General features: G+C 50.4%; 1 pseudogene; it reads left to right on the top strand.

Annotated features, from left to right (window-relative positions):
• The first annotated feature begins 8,387 nt into the window (after positions 1 to 8,387).
• On the top strand, positions 8,388 to 9,862 carry LOC109271561 (60S ribosomal protein L21-like; annotated as a pseudogene).
• The last annotated feature ends 5,980 nt before the right edge of the window (positions 9,863 to 15,842 follow it).

Here is a 15,842-nt window from a genome sequence, read left to right as displayed (position 1 = left end):
GGCGAGAAGTCAGATTGTGAACTTGGGTTGAAAGTAGTGAAAACAGGAGATGCCAACAGATGGGCTGTGGGTGAGAGACAGGAGGACCTCATGGCTCTGGCCAGAATGAAGGGCCAGAGGTGCCATTAATGAAGGACTCTGGTGGGAACACGGTCGGGTGGACACCACAGACTGGACGTCCGGGTGGAAATGTGGAGGGGACACCCGGTACACAGCTGCGGGCTCAGTAGAGACATCCTGACTAGAGATGAGCATTTGTAAGTCCTCGGCACACAGCCAGTACTTCAGGTCCCAGCCTGGTCACTGAGGGAGGAAAGGAGGTAGACTGAGGCTGTGCCAGGAACACTGTGGTATTGCAAGGTCCTGGGAGATGAGAAGAAGCTGCCAGCAGAAGGAGGAGACCCAGAGAGAGGGGAATCATGATGAATTTCAAAGAGAAGGGAGTCCATGGGGGTGCTGCCTGGGCACCCAGCGGCCAGAGACCTGCCATTGGGGAAAAAAGCTGGAAAGCCCCGCTAGGGTTTTGCTGCACTAACAGCAGAGAAGGGAGCAGTAATGGAGTGGGTGTGGAGGCAGGAGAGAAGTACTGTTTATGCTGAGGGAATGATCCATCAGAGCAGGAGAGGTAGGGGGCGTAGGACGGAGGGGTAAGTCAAGAGTGGTGCCCGCACAGGCGGGCAGGTGGAAGCTGTCTGTTCTGTTCGCTCATGCAAGTGGGAAGCAGGGTCATCAGGTGCAGGGAGGTTGGATAAGGAGCAGGAAAGGTTTGATGGAGATGTTAAAGGTGGACTTCTACTGAAATGAAGTTTTAGCTCTAGGCCCCTCACTCACCAAGACCCCTTCTAAGTCCTGGTGGCCGGCCTTGGCAGTGAATCTGCCTCTGCCCACAGTTTTATAAAATTTGCAAGGGTGAGATTCTGTAGCTGCAGTTGGTTAAAGCTGGTCTCTCTCCACTCCAACTTTCTCTTCTGTTGTTGGGTGGTGCTGAGGTGATGTGGGCATTTTGGGGATTTGGCCAAGGTGAAGTCGAGTTGGGGACATATTTGGAGTGGTAGGACGTATTTGTGTGGTTTGCTGTCACTTCGGTGTTTACTGGGTTATTGATGGCCTTCCTGGGGAGAAAGGATGGCTTTCAGAAGGACACTTTGCTGCCAGCCATGCTGATCACCACGCTGACTAGAAGGAGGGGAGGCACAGAAGGGAGACAAGATTTGGAATGTTTGGGAGGCTCCTGGATGGCTCAGTCGGTTAAGCGTCCGACTCTTAATTTCGGCTCGGGTCATGATCTCATGGTTTGTGAGTCTGAGCCCTTTGTCGAGCTCTGCGTGGAAGGTATGGAGCATGCTTGGGATTCTCTCTCTCTACCCCTCCCCCACTCGCACACACGCTTGCACTCTCTCTCTCAAAATAAATAAACTTAAAAAAAAAAATGTTTGGAGCCGGAGGCTAGTCTGTGGAAAATTCTTCCAGTCATTGGATGTGTAAACTTACAAGCACAAGACTTGATTCTCATCCATGCCTGCTCAAGATGGAAATCTCCTCTTGTTAGGAGCATGCTGGGCTGTGCGGCACATACAACTGTAAGTGCATGTGCCTTGTGCAGTGCAAAGCGTGTTAAAGATTAGCCTAGGAATTCCCGACATGCCCTGGAATCCTACACCTCACACGTGGAAGAAACCTAATGGTGGTTTCCTCACATTTGACAAAAGTTCCCAAAACTTATGTCCGTGCCAGTGTGAGTTGTGAAGAGGAAAGAAATGTGAAGTATCAGTAATTCAAAGTTTGACCAAGGGATGAAAGATTGAGGAATCTCTTTGCTCTTGAATGGCATCAGGAAATCATGCAAAGGGTGATCCGACAGCACAGAGCCCAAGCCTTATAGACGCACAGCACAGCCACTGAAACCATTGTGTTGGTTTTCTAGAATTCTTGATGTCTGGGTATGTGTCAACTTTGAAAAATGGGTGATTCGCTGTGATTTCTAATTCTTCATCTTTGAGCCTGACTTTATAATCATATTCTTTATTCTTTTTCCTAAAGAGGGCCCCATAAAGGCTGGGAGAGAGTTGAAGGCATGAAATGGTGGCTTAGTTCCCAGCAAGACCTGAGGGGCCCCACAGCCCTTCCCCTGTGTCACAGGCCCAGATGAGCTTGGGTCTGAATGTAAGTCGGCTAAATAGTTAAGCACTCGCTTGGGTCAGCCGACAGACTCTCCTGATGAGGAAGCAGTGTGCTGGTGTGAGCACCTTGTCATCCCACAGGCTGGCACTTTGAGTAGCACTGGATGAGAAATGTCATGAAGATACCAAGGAGCCCTTCCCCTTGAACATGTGCTGGCTGTGGAGACTTGCTTTTCTGATGACTAGCATATGGCAGGAGTGATGCTTCCTGGCTCCAGGCTAGATCTAAAAGGCATAGGATAAGACTTCCACTGGGCTCTCTCTCACACATGTGCCTTGGGAGCCCAGGGCTGATAAGTGAGTCACATCCTCTGGGACAGTGATGATCAAAAAATGGAAAATAAGTGTTCGCAAGCATGTGGGGAAATGGGGACTTTCATCCATTGATGGTAGGAGTGTACAATAATATGGCCATTGTAGAAAACTGTTTGGTGGTTCCTCAAAAAGTTAAACTGAAATTACCATATGCCAGCAATTCCACTCCTTGGAATCCACCCCAAAGACTTGGAAGCAGGGACTCCAGCATGTGTGTGCACACATGTTCACGACAGCTCTATTCACAATAGCCGAAAGGTAGAGACACAGCCCAGGTATTCACTAGAAGATGAACAGGAAAACAAAAGGTGGTATAGCCATACAATTCGGCCACAAGAAGAAATCAAATACACATGCTACAATGTGGACAAACCTTGAAAACATTATGCTAAGTACAACAAGCCAGTCACAAAAGATCACACGTTACATGATTCTGTTTAGGTAAAATGTCAGAATGGGCAAATTCATAGAGACTGAAAGCAGGTGGGTGGTTACTAGGGGTTGGGGGGAGAGGAGAATGGGCACTTAATGGGTATGGGTTTCCTTTTGGGGTAATAAAAATGTTCTGGACTTAGCGGTGCTGTTTGTACAACATTGCAAATATACTAAATGCTACTGAATTGTTCATTTAAAATGGTGGGTTTTATGTTATGTGAATCTCACCGCAATTAAAAAAAAAAGCCTGGCTGCCCCAAAGCCGGTGTACTGGAGAGACCATGTGGAGAGCCCAGGATGAGAGAGGGAAGTCCAGGAGCCCAGCTGTCTGAGTCCCCAGGGCACTCGTCAGATACGTGGGGAATGAGCAAGTCTTCAGATGAGCTGGTCCAGCCTTTCTGTCTGACCCAAATGATACCAAGGGGAACAGAGATGGCTGTCTCCACTGAGCCCTTAGCAAACTGGAGATTTGTGATCAAAATAAGTGTTTTAGGCCACTAGGTCCTGGGAGGGTTGGTCTGCAGTAATGTGAGCTGAGCAGGTGATGTCTGACAATTGCAGGGAGTCCCCAGCCCCCTGGGCATCACAATGGCAAGTGGGTTCAGCCAGCCAGGTTCTTGGAGGGTGGCACTGGGGATCAGAGGTGGTAGTGCCAAGCAAGGACAGCGGAGCACCGTGGACCAGACAGCTGGTGGGGGGGTTAGATGAGGGGTGAGGGCACCCCAGGGTGCCCAGGGTAACCAGGAACAAGTGTGTGGTGGCAGCCGTCACGATGGACTCAAGCAGGTGCTGATGAAGCAGTGGATTCTGGCACCTTCACTGAGCTCCTCAACAGTGACCGACCATCCCCTCCCAAGTTTGCCTGATCAGCCCCAGTGGCAGGGGGGGTAGCCCTGACCCCAGGAGGCAGGACACAGATCTTGTCCAGCTGGGCCTCTCCCAAGTGCCTCTCTGCCAAGGGACCCCCCCCCTCTGGCCTACTCCTTTGCTGGGGAATGTGGAAGATTTCTCCATCCTGGACACTCCCCTGGGGGCTCACAGAAGTCCTTGAGAATAATCTGTGGAGCTTTTACAAAAATTTCCATGCCCAAATCCATCCAAGACCAGGTCAACCAGAATGTGTCAGGTAAGCATGGCCATAGATGTTTGTTGAAAGCTCCCGAGGCCGTTCTGGGGTGCAGTTAGATTGAGGCCGCCGCTCAAACGCAGCAGCATCCTGCCCCATTCTTTTTTTTTTTTTTTTTTCCAATATATGAAATTTATTGTCAAATTGGTTTCCATACAACACCCAGTGCTCATCCCAAAAGGTGCCCTCCTCAATACCCATCACCCACCCTCCCCTCCCTCCCACCCCCCATCAACCCTCAGTTTGTTCTCAGTTTTTAAGAGTCTCTTATGCTTTGGCTCTCTCCCACTCTAACCTCTTTTTTTTTTTTTTTTTTTCCTTCCCCTCCTCCATGGGTTTCTGTTAAGTTTCTCAGGATCCACATAAGAGTGAAAACATATGGTATCTGTCTTTGTATGGCTTATTTCACTTAGCATCACACTCTCCAGTTCCATCCATGTTGCTACAAAGGGCCATATTTCGTTCTTTCTCATTGCCACGTAGTATTCCATTGTGTATATAAACCACAATTTCTTTATCCATTCATCAGTTGATGGACATTTAGGCTCTTTCCATAATTTGGCTATTGTTGAGAGTGCTGCTATAAACATTGGGGTACAAGTGCCCCTATGCATCAGCACTCCTGTATCCCTTGGGTAAATTCCTAGCAGTGCTATTGCTGGGTCATAGGGTAGGTCTATTTTTAATTTTCTGAGGAACCTCCACACTGCTTTCCAGAGTGGCTGCACCAATTTGCATTCCCACCAACAGTGCAAGAGGGTCCCCGTTTCTCCACATCCTCGCCAGCATCTATAGTCTCCTGCTTTGTTCATTTTGGCCACTCTGACTGGCGTGAGGTGATATCTGAGTGTGGTTTTGATTTGTATTTCCCTGATAAGGAGCGACGTTGAGCATCTTTTCATGTGCCTGTTGGCCATCTGGATGTCTTCTTTAGAGAAGTGTCTATTCATGTTTTCTGCCCATTTCTTCACTGGGTTATTTGTTTTTCGGGTGTGGAGTTTGGTGAGCTCTTTATAGATTTTGGATACTAGCCCTTTGTCCGATATGTCATTTGCAAATATCTTTTCCCATTCCGTTGGTTGCCTTTTAGTTTTGTTGGTTGTTTCCTTTGCTGTCATCCTGCCCCATTCTAAGAGGGCACAGAGAGTGAGTGTATTTGTAACCATCAAAACACTAATTCTCAAAGTGGTGTACCCCAGCTAACAACTCATTAAAAAGGTACTGGGGTGGGGACACCTGCCTGGCAGTAAGTGGAGTGTGCGACTTGATCTTGAGGCTGTGAGTTTGAGCCCCATGTTGGATGTAGAGACTACTTAAAAATAAAATCTAAAAAAAAAAAAAAAAAAAGTACTGGGTGGATTTCTTCAAAAATGTCTTCCCATTTTTTCCCCTTTAAACTTTGGAGCCTGTAGGAGATAAGCAACAGCATGTGACACAGGACATCGGACTCTGCCCCAAACAGCAGTGTGCTTTTCTTCTGTGGGCATCTGTTGGGTTCTAAACAGATCACCCATGAGCTCCTCCTCCTCAGGGGTGTGGGCAGGACCAGGGGCAAACCGCTAACCTTGAGCAGCCGTGTGGGGAAACCCCAGCAGGTGAGCCAATGGCACCAGGGTTTTAGGCTGTTGGGGTGGCACACCCTAGCTGGGGTGGGCCCTTTGATGGAAACAGAAGGACACATCTTAACAATGCTGCAGATGCCAACCAGGCCCAGGAGACAGCACTCGCTGGTTAGGTGCCCCAGATCCCGCGGGGCAAGGATGACACAGACTCAGGAGGGACGTGGTGGCCTGGCTACTCCTGACAGCTGGGCTGACTGGAACCAGGCATTGACTTACCTCTGCTGCACCTGATGATGCCTTGAGGCCATGGGAAGAGCACCCAGAAGCCCCCCAGCCTCCCCGGCAGTGGATCACTGGTGTGGAAATGCAGGATGCAAGACCGGTGCTGCTCCCTGTAAACCTGACCAGGTGGAAGGCCTGAACACGGAGGAGCCAGGGCCCCCGGACAAAGGAATTTGTCATCTTGGAGCCTGTTGTGACCAGGAAAGGTCCTGCCCAGCATTAACCAAGGATCAAAGCCAAACGGGTTTAAAAAGCAAGAGGAAAGTGATATCATGGCCAGAGAATATTACTGGGAAGAGTTTACAAAGGATGTGATGTTAAATTGTGTCGGAATCCCACTAAGGAAAAAAAGAGCCAGGGCCTCTGTGGAACCATGCCGTCTCCAAGTCTGGAGCATCGTAGACCAACATGTGTCTCCTGTTCTCACCAGAGGCCCCGCCCAGGTAGGGTCTGTTACCCTATCCCCCCAAAACCCCTATGTTCCCATCAGGTTCTCCTGCTTGGCTTTCCCCTTGTGGCTGTCCAAGGTCAACGTTTGCCCCCTGCCCCGCCCACCAACCCCCAGAGGATCACACCCCTGAGGAGGAGGTGCTCAAGATGTTCTGGGCTCAAGTTTCCAAAGGGCACCGAGAGGCGTCTCCAAGGAGAGCATCAGATCGGGGAGCTGAGGCCTGGGGACTATGTGCCTATGAAGTACAGCTCAGAACTATGTCTAGAGCAAGAGAAATGCAGACCAGGCCACCGTGTTAGGCCAACAGGTAATCACAACAGCTGGCATCTATGACACACCTACTTGGAGCCAGGTGCTGTCCCAGGAGACTGTCACACACTGATGTCACCCTCCCCAGTTGTATGGAATGTCACTCTTGGCTGGCAGAGGCGAGGTGACGGCGATTGTCTGCCTAAGTTCCTGGCTGCTTCTCTCCAGAACAACAGCAGCTGCTGGACACTGGGTGGGGCCCCAGCAGGAGGACCCAGCACATCCCCTTCTGTCCCCATGCTTTATGCAGAAGGTGCCAGCAGAGCCATGACCACTTGAAGACTCGCTGTGTGTGTCATTCTGAATGCCCTCCGTTTGTGGTGTGTCTTGTTCTGTGTGTCAAGGTCAAATCAAGCTCATGGTTTTAGGCAATCCCTCTGTTGATCTTTCACCATTTCCTGAGTTTCTCAAATCTCCTCCTGGTTTTCCACTCTGGTTATTTTTATTTTCAAACTCTGTATCTTTTTGGTCATTGCTTGTGATTTAGAGGAAGGGGGAGGCAGTGTGTGCTCATTTTACCTTATTGCACACGCTAAATTTTAGTCAAGACAGCCAGATTGTACTCCAAATAGCAGTCTGCCATCTTGAATTCAAAGTCCAGGATCTTTAAAATTTAAATAGATGAGACCTGTAGAATATACTGGAAGCTTTGCAGTCCCAGACAGGTGAAGGGACAGAAAATGCGTAGCCACTTCAAAAGGGTTCATCCTAACAAGCCCTGGGCAAGTGTGTCCTGGGTGCAGATATTGTAAGATAACCGTTGGTCACTGGTGGAAAAATATTGTCAGTGGAAGAAGAACTAAGACTGTCAGAGGCAGGCAAATGCTGTGCTTGAAGTCTGATGCCAGTCCTTAGTGAAATGAAGGAAGAGTGTATTAGGTAAACATTGAGAAAGGAAAGTGGGGACCCCAGGTGCCCACACATGAGTTCATAGCCTCAGGCACTGTCTCAGAAGTGGTCAGTTCCAGAAAAGAAGCCCAGAGAACCAGATACCATCAGAATCGGGCACCCCACCCCCAAATTCCATCAGTCCTCAGCCCTCTTCTTTTCTTGAACCCTCAGGGGATTTGACACACCAATCTGCCCTCACTTGGGCTATCACCACCAGGTGTTCAGACACAGGGTCTCCTGGTCCCTCAGCACCTTTGCTGCTCCTTCTCACCTCCTCAGGCTCTATCCACTGGGAGCTCTAGGGCTCAGCTCAGGACCCGTCTCTTCCCTGCTTGGTGATCTCCTCCCAGTTACCTGAACACTGGTGGTGACACCTTTCTCCCCAGCTGACACCTCAGCCCTTGGCTCGGGGCTCAGGTTCCCAGGGGCTCGCACATCTAGTTCAGTGTTCCTCCAAGCCAGGGTGGGTTGTCAGCACTGTAGCAATGGATGCTTGAGAATGCAGATCCTTGGGCCATGACAGCCCTGGAGTCCAGACCTGTAGGTCACAGGTGTGGTCGTGGACACGTTATCAAGTTCCCGGGGGATTGATCTGTGCTGTGGTCTGAGGACTGCTTCTAGTACTCATCTCAAACTTCTAGGAAAAAACCCGACTCTCTTTCCTGGTACAACCATGACAGACTTTCCACACCACTCTCAGAGAAAACAGAAACCCAGCACCCTGAGCTAAACTGAAATTAACAGGGCCATCCTGACATGTTCTGGTTCCCATAACAATACAGTCTTGAATATTTCCTGCAAACCAATACTGAGTTAAAGCAGTATTATCCCTAACTTCTGCGGAGCTGATGTACCAAGGTAAATTGTGACCTTGAGGACTAGGGATAAGTGAGAAGTAGCTCCTTTTCCATCACAGACAGATGAGTATGAACTTGAGCACCTTGTAAAGTTTGTATGGTTTTCCTTAAACGCGTGTTGGGTTTGTGTTTGTTGAGCAGGTCCTTGAGAAGTTCAGCTTCCTTGCCTTCTCTCTGGACAAACCCAGCATGTCCCAAGCAGGCTCCCCCCATCCCTGGTTCTGTGAAGGCCACCCCACTTGGAGTCTACCTTGACTCTGTGGCGTCTCTCACCGCACCCACCTACAAATCCTGTCACCCTGCCTGCCCCAGCCCCTGAAGCTCAGCGAGCCCAAAAAGCACCCCCTCTCCCCAGATTTCTACAACAGCCCTCACCCCTACTGCTCTGTCCCTTATCCCTACAAGAATTCTCCAGTCAGGAAGCCAGTGAGCCTGTTAAAGTGTGAGTCAGACCAGGGCCCTCCTCTGCTCACAAACTTCCACCAGCTCCACGACTTAGAGAAGAACCCAATGTTCTCTAAGGATCCCGGGGCCCTCCCCTGCCCACTGGACCTGTCACACTGGGCCTCACGTCCCACCCCTGTCTCTCACTAGTCCCCACCACACCAACCATGCTGCAAGGCAGGGCCCTCCCTTTTGCTCTCTCTTCTCCTGGAAAGAACCCCCCCCCCCCCACTTCCCTTGGCCTCAGTCTTTGTCCCTTGTCCCCAGGGCTTTGAAAGCTTCTCTGGTTTCTACCTGGGCAACCACTTCTAGCCCTCTCCTTCACATGAGCACACAGGCGTGAGCCACATTTACACTCGTGTATGTTGTCTCTTGTCTGTCACCTTCCTCTGGAATGTAAGTGCCATGAAGGCAGGCCATTGGCCTGTTTTGTCCTCTTTGATCGTTGCTACATACCCAGCACTTAGAAAATGACCTGAGCTGCCTTTCAGCTGGAACCGCCATCTTCCAGTAATTCACCAAAATGACCAACACAAAGGGAAAGAGGAGAGGTACTCGCTATATGTTCTCTAGGCCTTTTAGAAAACATGGAGTTGTTCCTTTAGGAACATACACGCGAATCTACAAGAAAGGTGATATTGTGGACATCAAGGGAATGGGCACTGTTCAAAAAGGAATGCCCCACAAATGTTACCCAGGCAAAACTGGAAGAGTCTGCAATGTTACCCAGCATGCTGTTGGCATTATTGTAAACAAACAAGGGCAAGATTCTTGCCAAGAGAATTCATGTATATGTTGAGCACGTTAAGCAAAGAGCTGAGACAGCTTCCTGAAGCACGTGAAGGAAAATGATCAGAAAAAGAAGGAAGCCAAGGAGAAAGGTACTTGGGTTCAACTGAAGCACCAGCCTGCGCCACCCAGAGAAGCACACTTTGTGAGAACCAGTGGAAAGGAGCCTGAGCTGGGAACCCATTCCCTATGAATTCATAGCATGATAAATGTAAAAAAAAAAAATAAAAGACTTTTCAAGACTGTAAAAATGTTTCTTTTAATTGAGTACCAGCTTGGTATCTTCTCCCCCGAAGAAGTATTTAAAGCAAACTTTAACTGTGTCCAAATTCATTGGGTGATGGCTTTATTCCAGTTTTGTGGGTTTTGAGGCACCTGGATGACTCAGTTAAGCATCTGACTTTGGCTCAGGTCATGATCTTGCAGTCCATGAGTTTGAGCCCCGAGTCAGGCTCTGTGCTGACAGCTCAGAGCCTGGAGCCTGCTTTGGATTCTGTGTCTCCCTCTCTCTCTGCCCTCCCCTCCTCGTGCTCTGTCACTGTCTCAAAAATAAACGTTAAAAAAAATATGTGGTGGGGGTTTTTTTGCTGAAAGATGTGAAGTGGTTTATTGTACAATATACTCAATTTATTAGGAACTGCCAGATAGTACTTACAAAATATTTAATCGTAGTTTGAAAATAGTCCCTCTAAATCACTAAGAAAAAAGAATTTTAAAAAACAGATGAAAGTTTATCTGTTGCGATTGCATTTAAGCACGGAAAGTTGAGTACTTGTATCAGGTCTTTTTTTCTTTTTTTAACATTTATTTTTGAGAGACAGAGACAGAGCATGAGTGGGGAAGGGGCAGAGAGAGGAGGAGACACATTATCCGAAGCAGGCTCCAGGCTCTGAGCTGTCAGCACAGAGCCCGATGTGCGGCTCGGGGCTCGAACTCACAAACTGTGAGATCATGACCTGAGCGGAAGTCAGATGCTCAATTGACTGAGCCACCCAGGCAGCCCTGTATCAGGTCTTAAATAGCTATGTTTTAAGGATAAAGAACTTCCTTTTGAAGCCTATTACTTAAAAAGATTGTTTAAGCACTCTGGTTCCTACTAAATTGTTTTCCCTGTCATTTCCTGTTAAGTGTTTTTCTATATGGTGTTAGGAAAAATTTATTTATTGGAAATGCTCTTTGTTGGCCTAGGTCCTTTGCACTTGCCTTTGCCGGAGACTACCTACACTTTCTAAAGTTGGTGAATTTCTGATTGTCCTTTGTTCACCTTGCATGTCATAAGTGAACCTTCCCTGATGCATTTTTTTTTTTAACGTTTATTCATTTTTGAGACAGAGCATGAATGGGGGAAGGTCAGAGAGAGAGGGAGACACAGACTCTGAAACGGGCTCCAGGCTCTGAGCTGTCAGCACAGAGCAGGACGCGGGGCTCGAACTCACGGACCTCGAGATCATGACCTGAGCCGAAGTCGGACGCCCAACCGACTGAGCCACCCAGGTGCCCCTCCCTGATGCATTTTAAGGAGAGAAATGAAACTGTTTGGAATCAAAGGAGAAAGTCTGGTTTGGGATGATAGAATTAAATCCCTTATATCTGTTACCACGGGAAAAAACAAAAAAACAAAAACGACTTGAGCTTGGTGGTGTTCACAGGCTGAGGGGACTGGGGGAGCAGCTGCTTGGTGAACCCCAATGCTCTCTGGGGGGGTTTGTCTTGTTCAGTACATCAAGGGATTGTTGGAAATGCTGTCAGTGCTAGACGATCAAAATCTAGGAGGGTTCACTCACATGATGGTGCCTAAATCAAGTTTAAAAATGGTCTTGACAGTAAGTTCCAGTGCTCAGCTAAAACCACTGGATGGAAGTTGGCAAAGAGAAATGTCAAGTCCTGAGTTTAGGTTCAGAAAAGAAACTACGTTAGCAGTAGCACAGCTGCCCGATTCAAGTGAAAAGGGCTCAGTGTGAGCCCAAGGTGAGACGTGGCCAAGTGCAGGCTTGCGTTCTGCACGTGGAGTCAGGACTCCGCCTCCACGCATGGAGTCAGGGCCCACTGCCTCCTGTGGAGTTAGGTCCTCTGGCGCTTGGAGTCACACCCCCGCCCCAGCGTGTGGAGTCTAGGCCCCGCCCCCTGGCACGTGGAGTGAGGGCCCCGCCCTCTGGCGCTTGGCATCAGGGCTCCCAGGTGCATGGAGTCTTAGCCCTGCCTCCGCACGTGGAGTCTCGAGTCTCGCCGGGTCCCCACGCATGGAGTCTAGGCCCCGCCCCCAGGCGCGTGGAGTTAGGCCAGGCAGGCAGCAACGGAGCTGCAGGAACGTCACCCTCACTTGCAGGCGTCATGCGGGGGCCACATGCAAGGACAAGGCGCTGAGTGAGAGCGAGCTGAGGGTCGAGACACCCACAGGGGAGCACCTGTGAGTCGGTCGTACAGGAGAAGAGAGAAAAGGATGGCAGCGGGACTGACCAGGGCCGCAGAAACGACGAGGGAACCGGGCCTGGGCTCAAGGTGATGGAATTTTCTCTCCACCAGAACTGGCATGGAACAGGCACTGCAGGGGCTGAGAGGGCTCACAGGGGCCTGGAAAGGGTTTCCCGGGCCGTCCTTGCTCAGAGAAAGCTCCAGGGAGTGTGGTGACAGGGCGAGTCCTGGAACTGCATGTAGGGGCCCCACCCAAGCGGACAGCGCTGACTCGGCTGACTCCGGAGATGTCTGTCCCCTCCCTCCCAGAGGCATGGAAAACAAGGGGGGGCCCTGGGGCTGGCAGAGGCGCTGAGGGGAGAGGGACGAGGGAAGACAGACACAGGCAGCCGTCACTTTATTTTTAAGAGGAAACGCACAGCAGCAGGCTCACAGACAGGACCTTCCGGGTGTTTTGAACTCATACATTTGGTATATTGGATAACTTAGGTTGCTCTGCAAAATGAGGAAGAGGCTGCATCCTGTTCACAAATTAATGCTTATTCTAAACAGCAACCTGCCCTTTGGGCTTTTTTAGAACTTTGGACGGAGCTCCTGGAGTCCTCCATAGATGGCTGAGAAGGGCTGTTCCCACCCCGGGTCCAGCATGAGCCCCCCACATCCCGGAGGCCGGGGAAGGGGGGTGGGGGCAGCGCCCACCAACCTCTGCAGCCCAGAAACCAGAAGCGGGTGGAGGGTCATGGTGTCTGGTAAATTCAGGGTATACACAAGTTTGGCAAGAGTAGCTCAGAGGTCAAGCCGCATGCCAGCCCCGGAACATCACCCTCTCCACAGTCCCCTGGAAGCTGAGCCCCAGGCCCACCGCACCTATGGCCTTTCCAGGTGCTGGGCTGGGGTGGCCTCAGGACCTTAGTTTTGGGGGAGGTTTCTGTTTCTCAGAGTGGGCACTGCCTCCCAGAAGGTCACTCTGGAAGGGAGCCCTGAGAGCTGAGCTGCCCTCCAGGGGAGTGAGTCCAGGAGAGGCGGCACCCCAGGGCTGTGGTCAGTAGGCTCTGTGCCCTGCTGTCCTTGCCTATAAGCTTCTCAGATCTCACGGTCAGTGCGTGGCACCGTGGATGGGGGTGTGGGCTGCTGAAAGCGAGACCCGACTGCTTGGGACAGGTCTCGGAGGGAGCACCATCAGGCCCCAGTGGAAGGAGATGTGGATGGGGACTAACCCTGACCCCGGGGCTGGAAGCAGCCATGGGAGGACCAGCCTGCCCCTGCCCCCTGGACAGCAAGCAGAGGCCACCCACCCCAGCGATGTGTGTGTCCGTCTGGGTCAGGTGCCCTGTCTTGGGCCACAAACCCCGGGGCTGATGTGACAGGATGGGACTATTTGGTGATGGATGGGTGGACAGAAGCGTTGCCAGTGTTCCCAGGGCATCCATGGAAACCCAAGCCCCAGAGCCCAGATGCCTATCCTAAAAGCCTCTCAGACCTGCTGTTCGGGGTAGCGCTGCCCCACCCTCATTCTGTACAGAGCTGAGGCCTCCCTCCCACCTCTAGATGGGATGGAGCCGCTCTCCGCAGGTTCTCAAAGTTGGCATTCTTCAGCTGTCCCAGCCCAGTGACAGCCAGTGACAGCTGAGCAGGAGACAAAAGCGGAGACAGGTGTAGGCTGCTGCCTCCTCTGCCTCCCCCTGCTCCCCCCTCTCAGGGCTATAAATACTCAGGATGCAAATGGTAAATGCTCTAGATGTTCATTATAAATTATAGGTGGATGATTGTGAATCTTTAGGCCATGAGGCCCCTTGGGGGAATATTTCAGTTCTTTTAAAAAAAAAAAGAAGAAACTAACCTGATGGTCCAGGAGGGCCCCTTCATAGCCTGGCTTCTGTCTGGGAGAGGCCAGGGTATGGGGAAGGGTGACTGGGGGTGGGGCAGGGGGCACTACCACCCCTCAGTGAGTCAATCACAGAGGACACGAATGACCTGGCTCAGGTCAAGGGTGACTCTGAGCCAGATGAGAGGGAGGGCACCTTTGTCCCTACTGTTAGGTTGGAATGTTATTCCATGAGCATTGTTACTTTACTGATACATTTTTTGTAATTAGAGCACGCGAGCCGAGAGAGGGTGGAGGGAGAGAAAATCCCAAGCAGGCTCCATGCTCTGCGCAGAGGCGGATGCTCAACCCACTGAGCCACCCGGGTGCCCCTTTAATGTTTTTTAACCATTTAAGAGACCAGTGATATTCAAAAAGTGTGTGTTGTTGGGGTGGGCGGGGGAGCTCTTCTATACTTGTTCCACACTCCTGCCACGGAGACAGGTTCTGCCCGCATCCTTCCGGCAGGAAGTCCTGCCTAAGGGATGTGGGGGTGTGTGGTGGGGGAGCTCACAGTCATCTGAACAGACCCTGTCTGCAGAGGCAGGAGGCACAGGGCCCTGCCAGCCAGTCTGATGGAAACCAGCAGAATCACCATGTCCCTTCCCACGACACTGCACAGGGGTCAGGCCGAGGCATATGGGAAGCTGGTCCTATCCTCCAACCCAACCCTTCTCCATGTATGCTCTCCTACCACTGGGGCTTCTAGAATCCTGTTCAGTAATTGGGGGTGACCAGTCACCTTCCAGGAGGAGAAAGAGTCCCAGTTGTCCTGCATGGTGTGTAAACCATTCCCTTCTCCTTTTCCAGAAACTCCTGAGCAAACACCAGGCACTGGGATGACTTCTAATTTAATATTATAATAATAAAACCCATGGTGGTACAGAACCATGAGCTGCATTTTAAATTCCTAGGGCCACTAATGAGCACTGAACTCCTGCTGGAGCTGTTGTCAGGACAAACACACAGAATCGATGGCTGTGGCCGCAAAAATAAATGGAGCATGGCCTACGCCCGCCGCAGCCATCACCAGCGACGGCCACCCTGACCTCGCAGCATCCAGAGGAACCGACCACCTGCACAGAAGGCAGGATTAAAAGGTAACACCAAAATGCAAACGCTAATGAGGAGAAACTCCTGGAAGGAGAAGTTTAATTTTCTTTCCCTCTTTTCACACCGTTCTTCCCTGTCCAAAGGGAGGTTCTTGATCGAAGCCTGCGGTGGGGCATGTATGCTCCCTCTATTACCCAGTGGCCCTGGCACACACCATGCTCTCCTTTTTATTGCAGATGATACCTTGTTTTCTTTTCCAAGTCTCTATCTAGAAAGAATAAGTGATTACAATTTTGTTATCTTCTAAAAAAAAAAAAAAAAAAAGGTGAAGTGGATGGTTCAGATCCATCTGCACAGCGATTTGACAATTGGGGTGACAGTATAACTACAGAGCAATTTTTTGCACAATTGAGAACTCTTTTTTTTTCTTTTTGGCCAAGGAATCAGTCTAACAAACACATCCCACTCTTGCTGAAAATAATTTCTTTTCCCAACTCTTCTAGGAATAAAACACTTTTAATGTATTTGTCAGGAATCGACACTTCATTTAATAAGATTTAAAAAGTGACAATTTAAAGAGCAATTGAGAAGAGTCCCACATTCATCACGGCTCATGGTTCTAACTAAAATCAGAAGAAGAAAACCAGAAAAAGCACTGAGACCATGAGAAAACAAGCATCTGTGTCTGGGTGGGTGTGCGCACGTGTCCTACTATTACAGCTGGTTCGGGTCCCAAGTGCTCAGCAGCAACCTCACCTTTCAGACCGCCTTGACCAGGCCGCCAGCCCCACTGGGACACGCCCCGCCTGGCCTGCTGTCACCCCGGCTGGCCCTCCCAGGAGCCACCAGAAGGTGAAGGCCATCCCCCGCCA

This window comes from Panthera pardus, unplaced genomic scaffold, assembly GCF_024362965.1.
Source record: "Panthera pardus isolate Hobbes unplaced genomic scaffold, ASM2436296v1 HiC_scaffold_17, whole genome shotgun sequence".
NCBI lineage: Eukaryota > Metazoa > Chordata > Mammalia > Carnivora > Felidae > Panthera > Panthera pardus.
The sequence above is the reverse complement of the archived record's forward strand: the minus strand, read 5'-3'. Positions and strand labels throughout refer to the sequence as shown.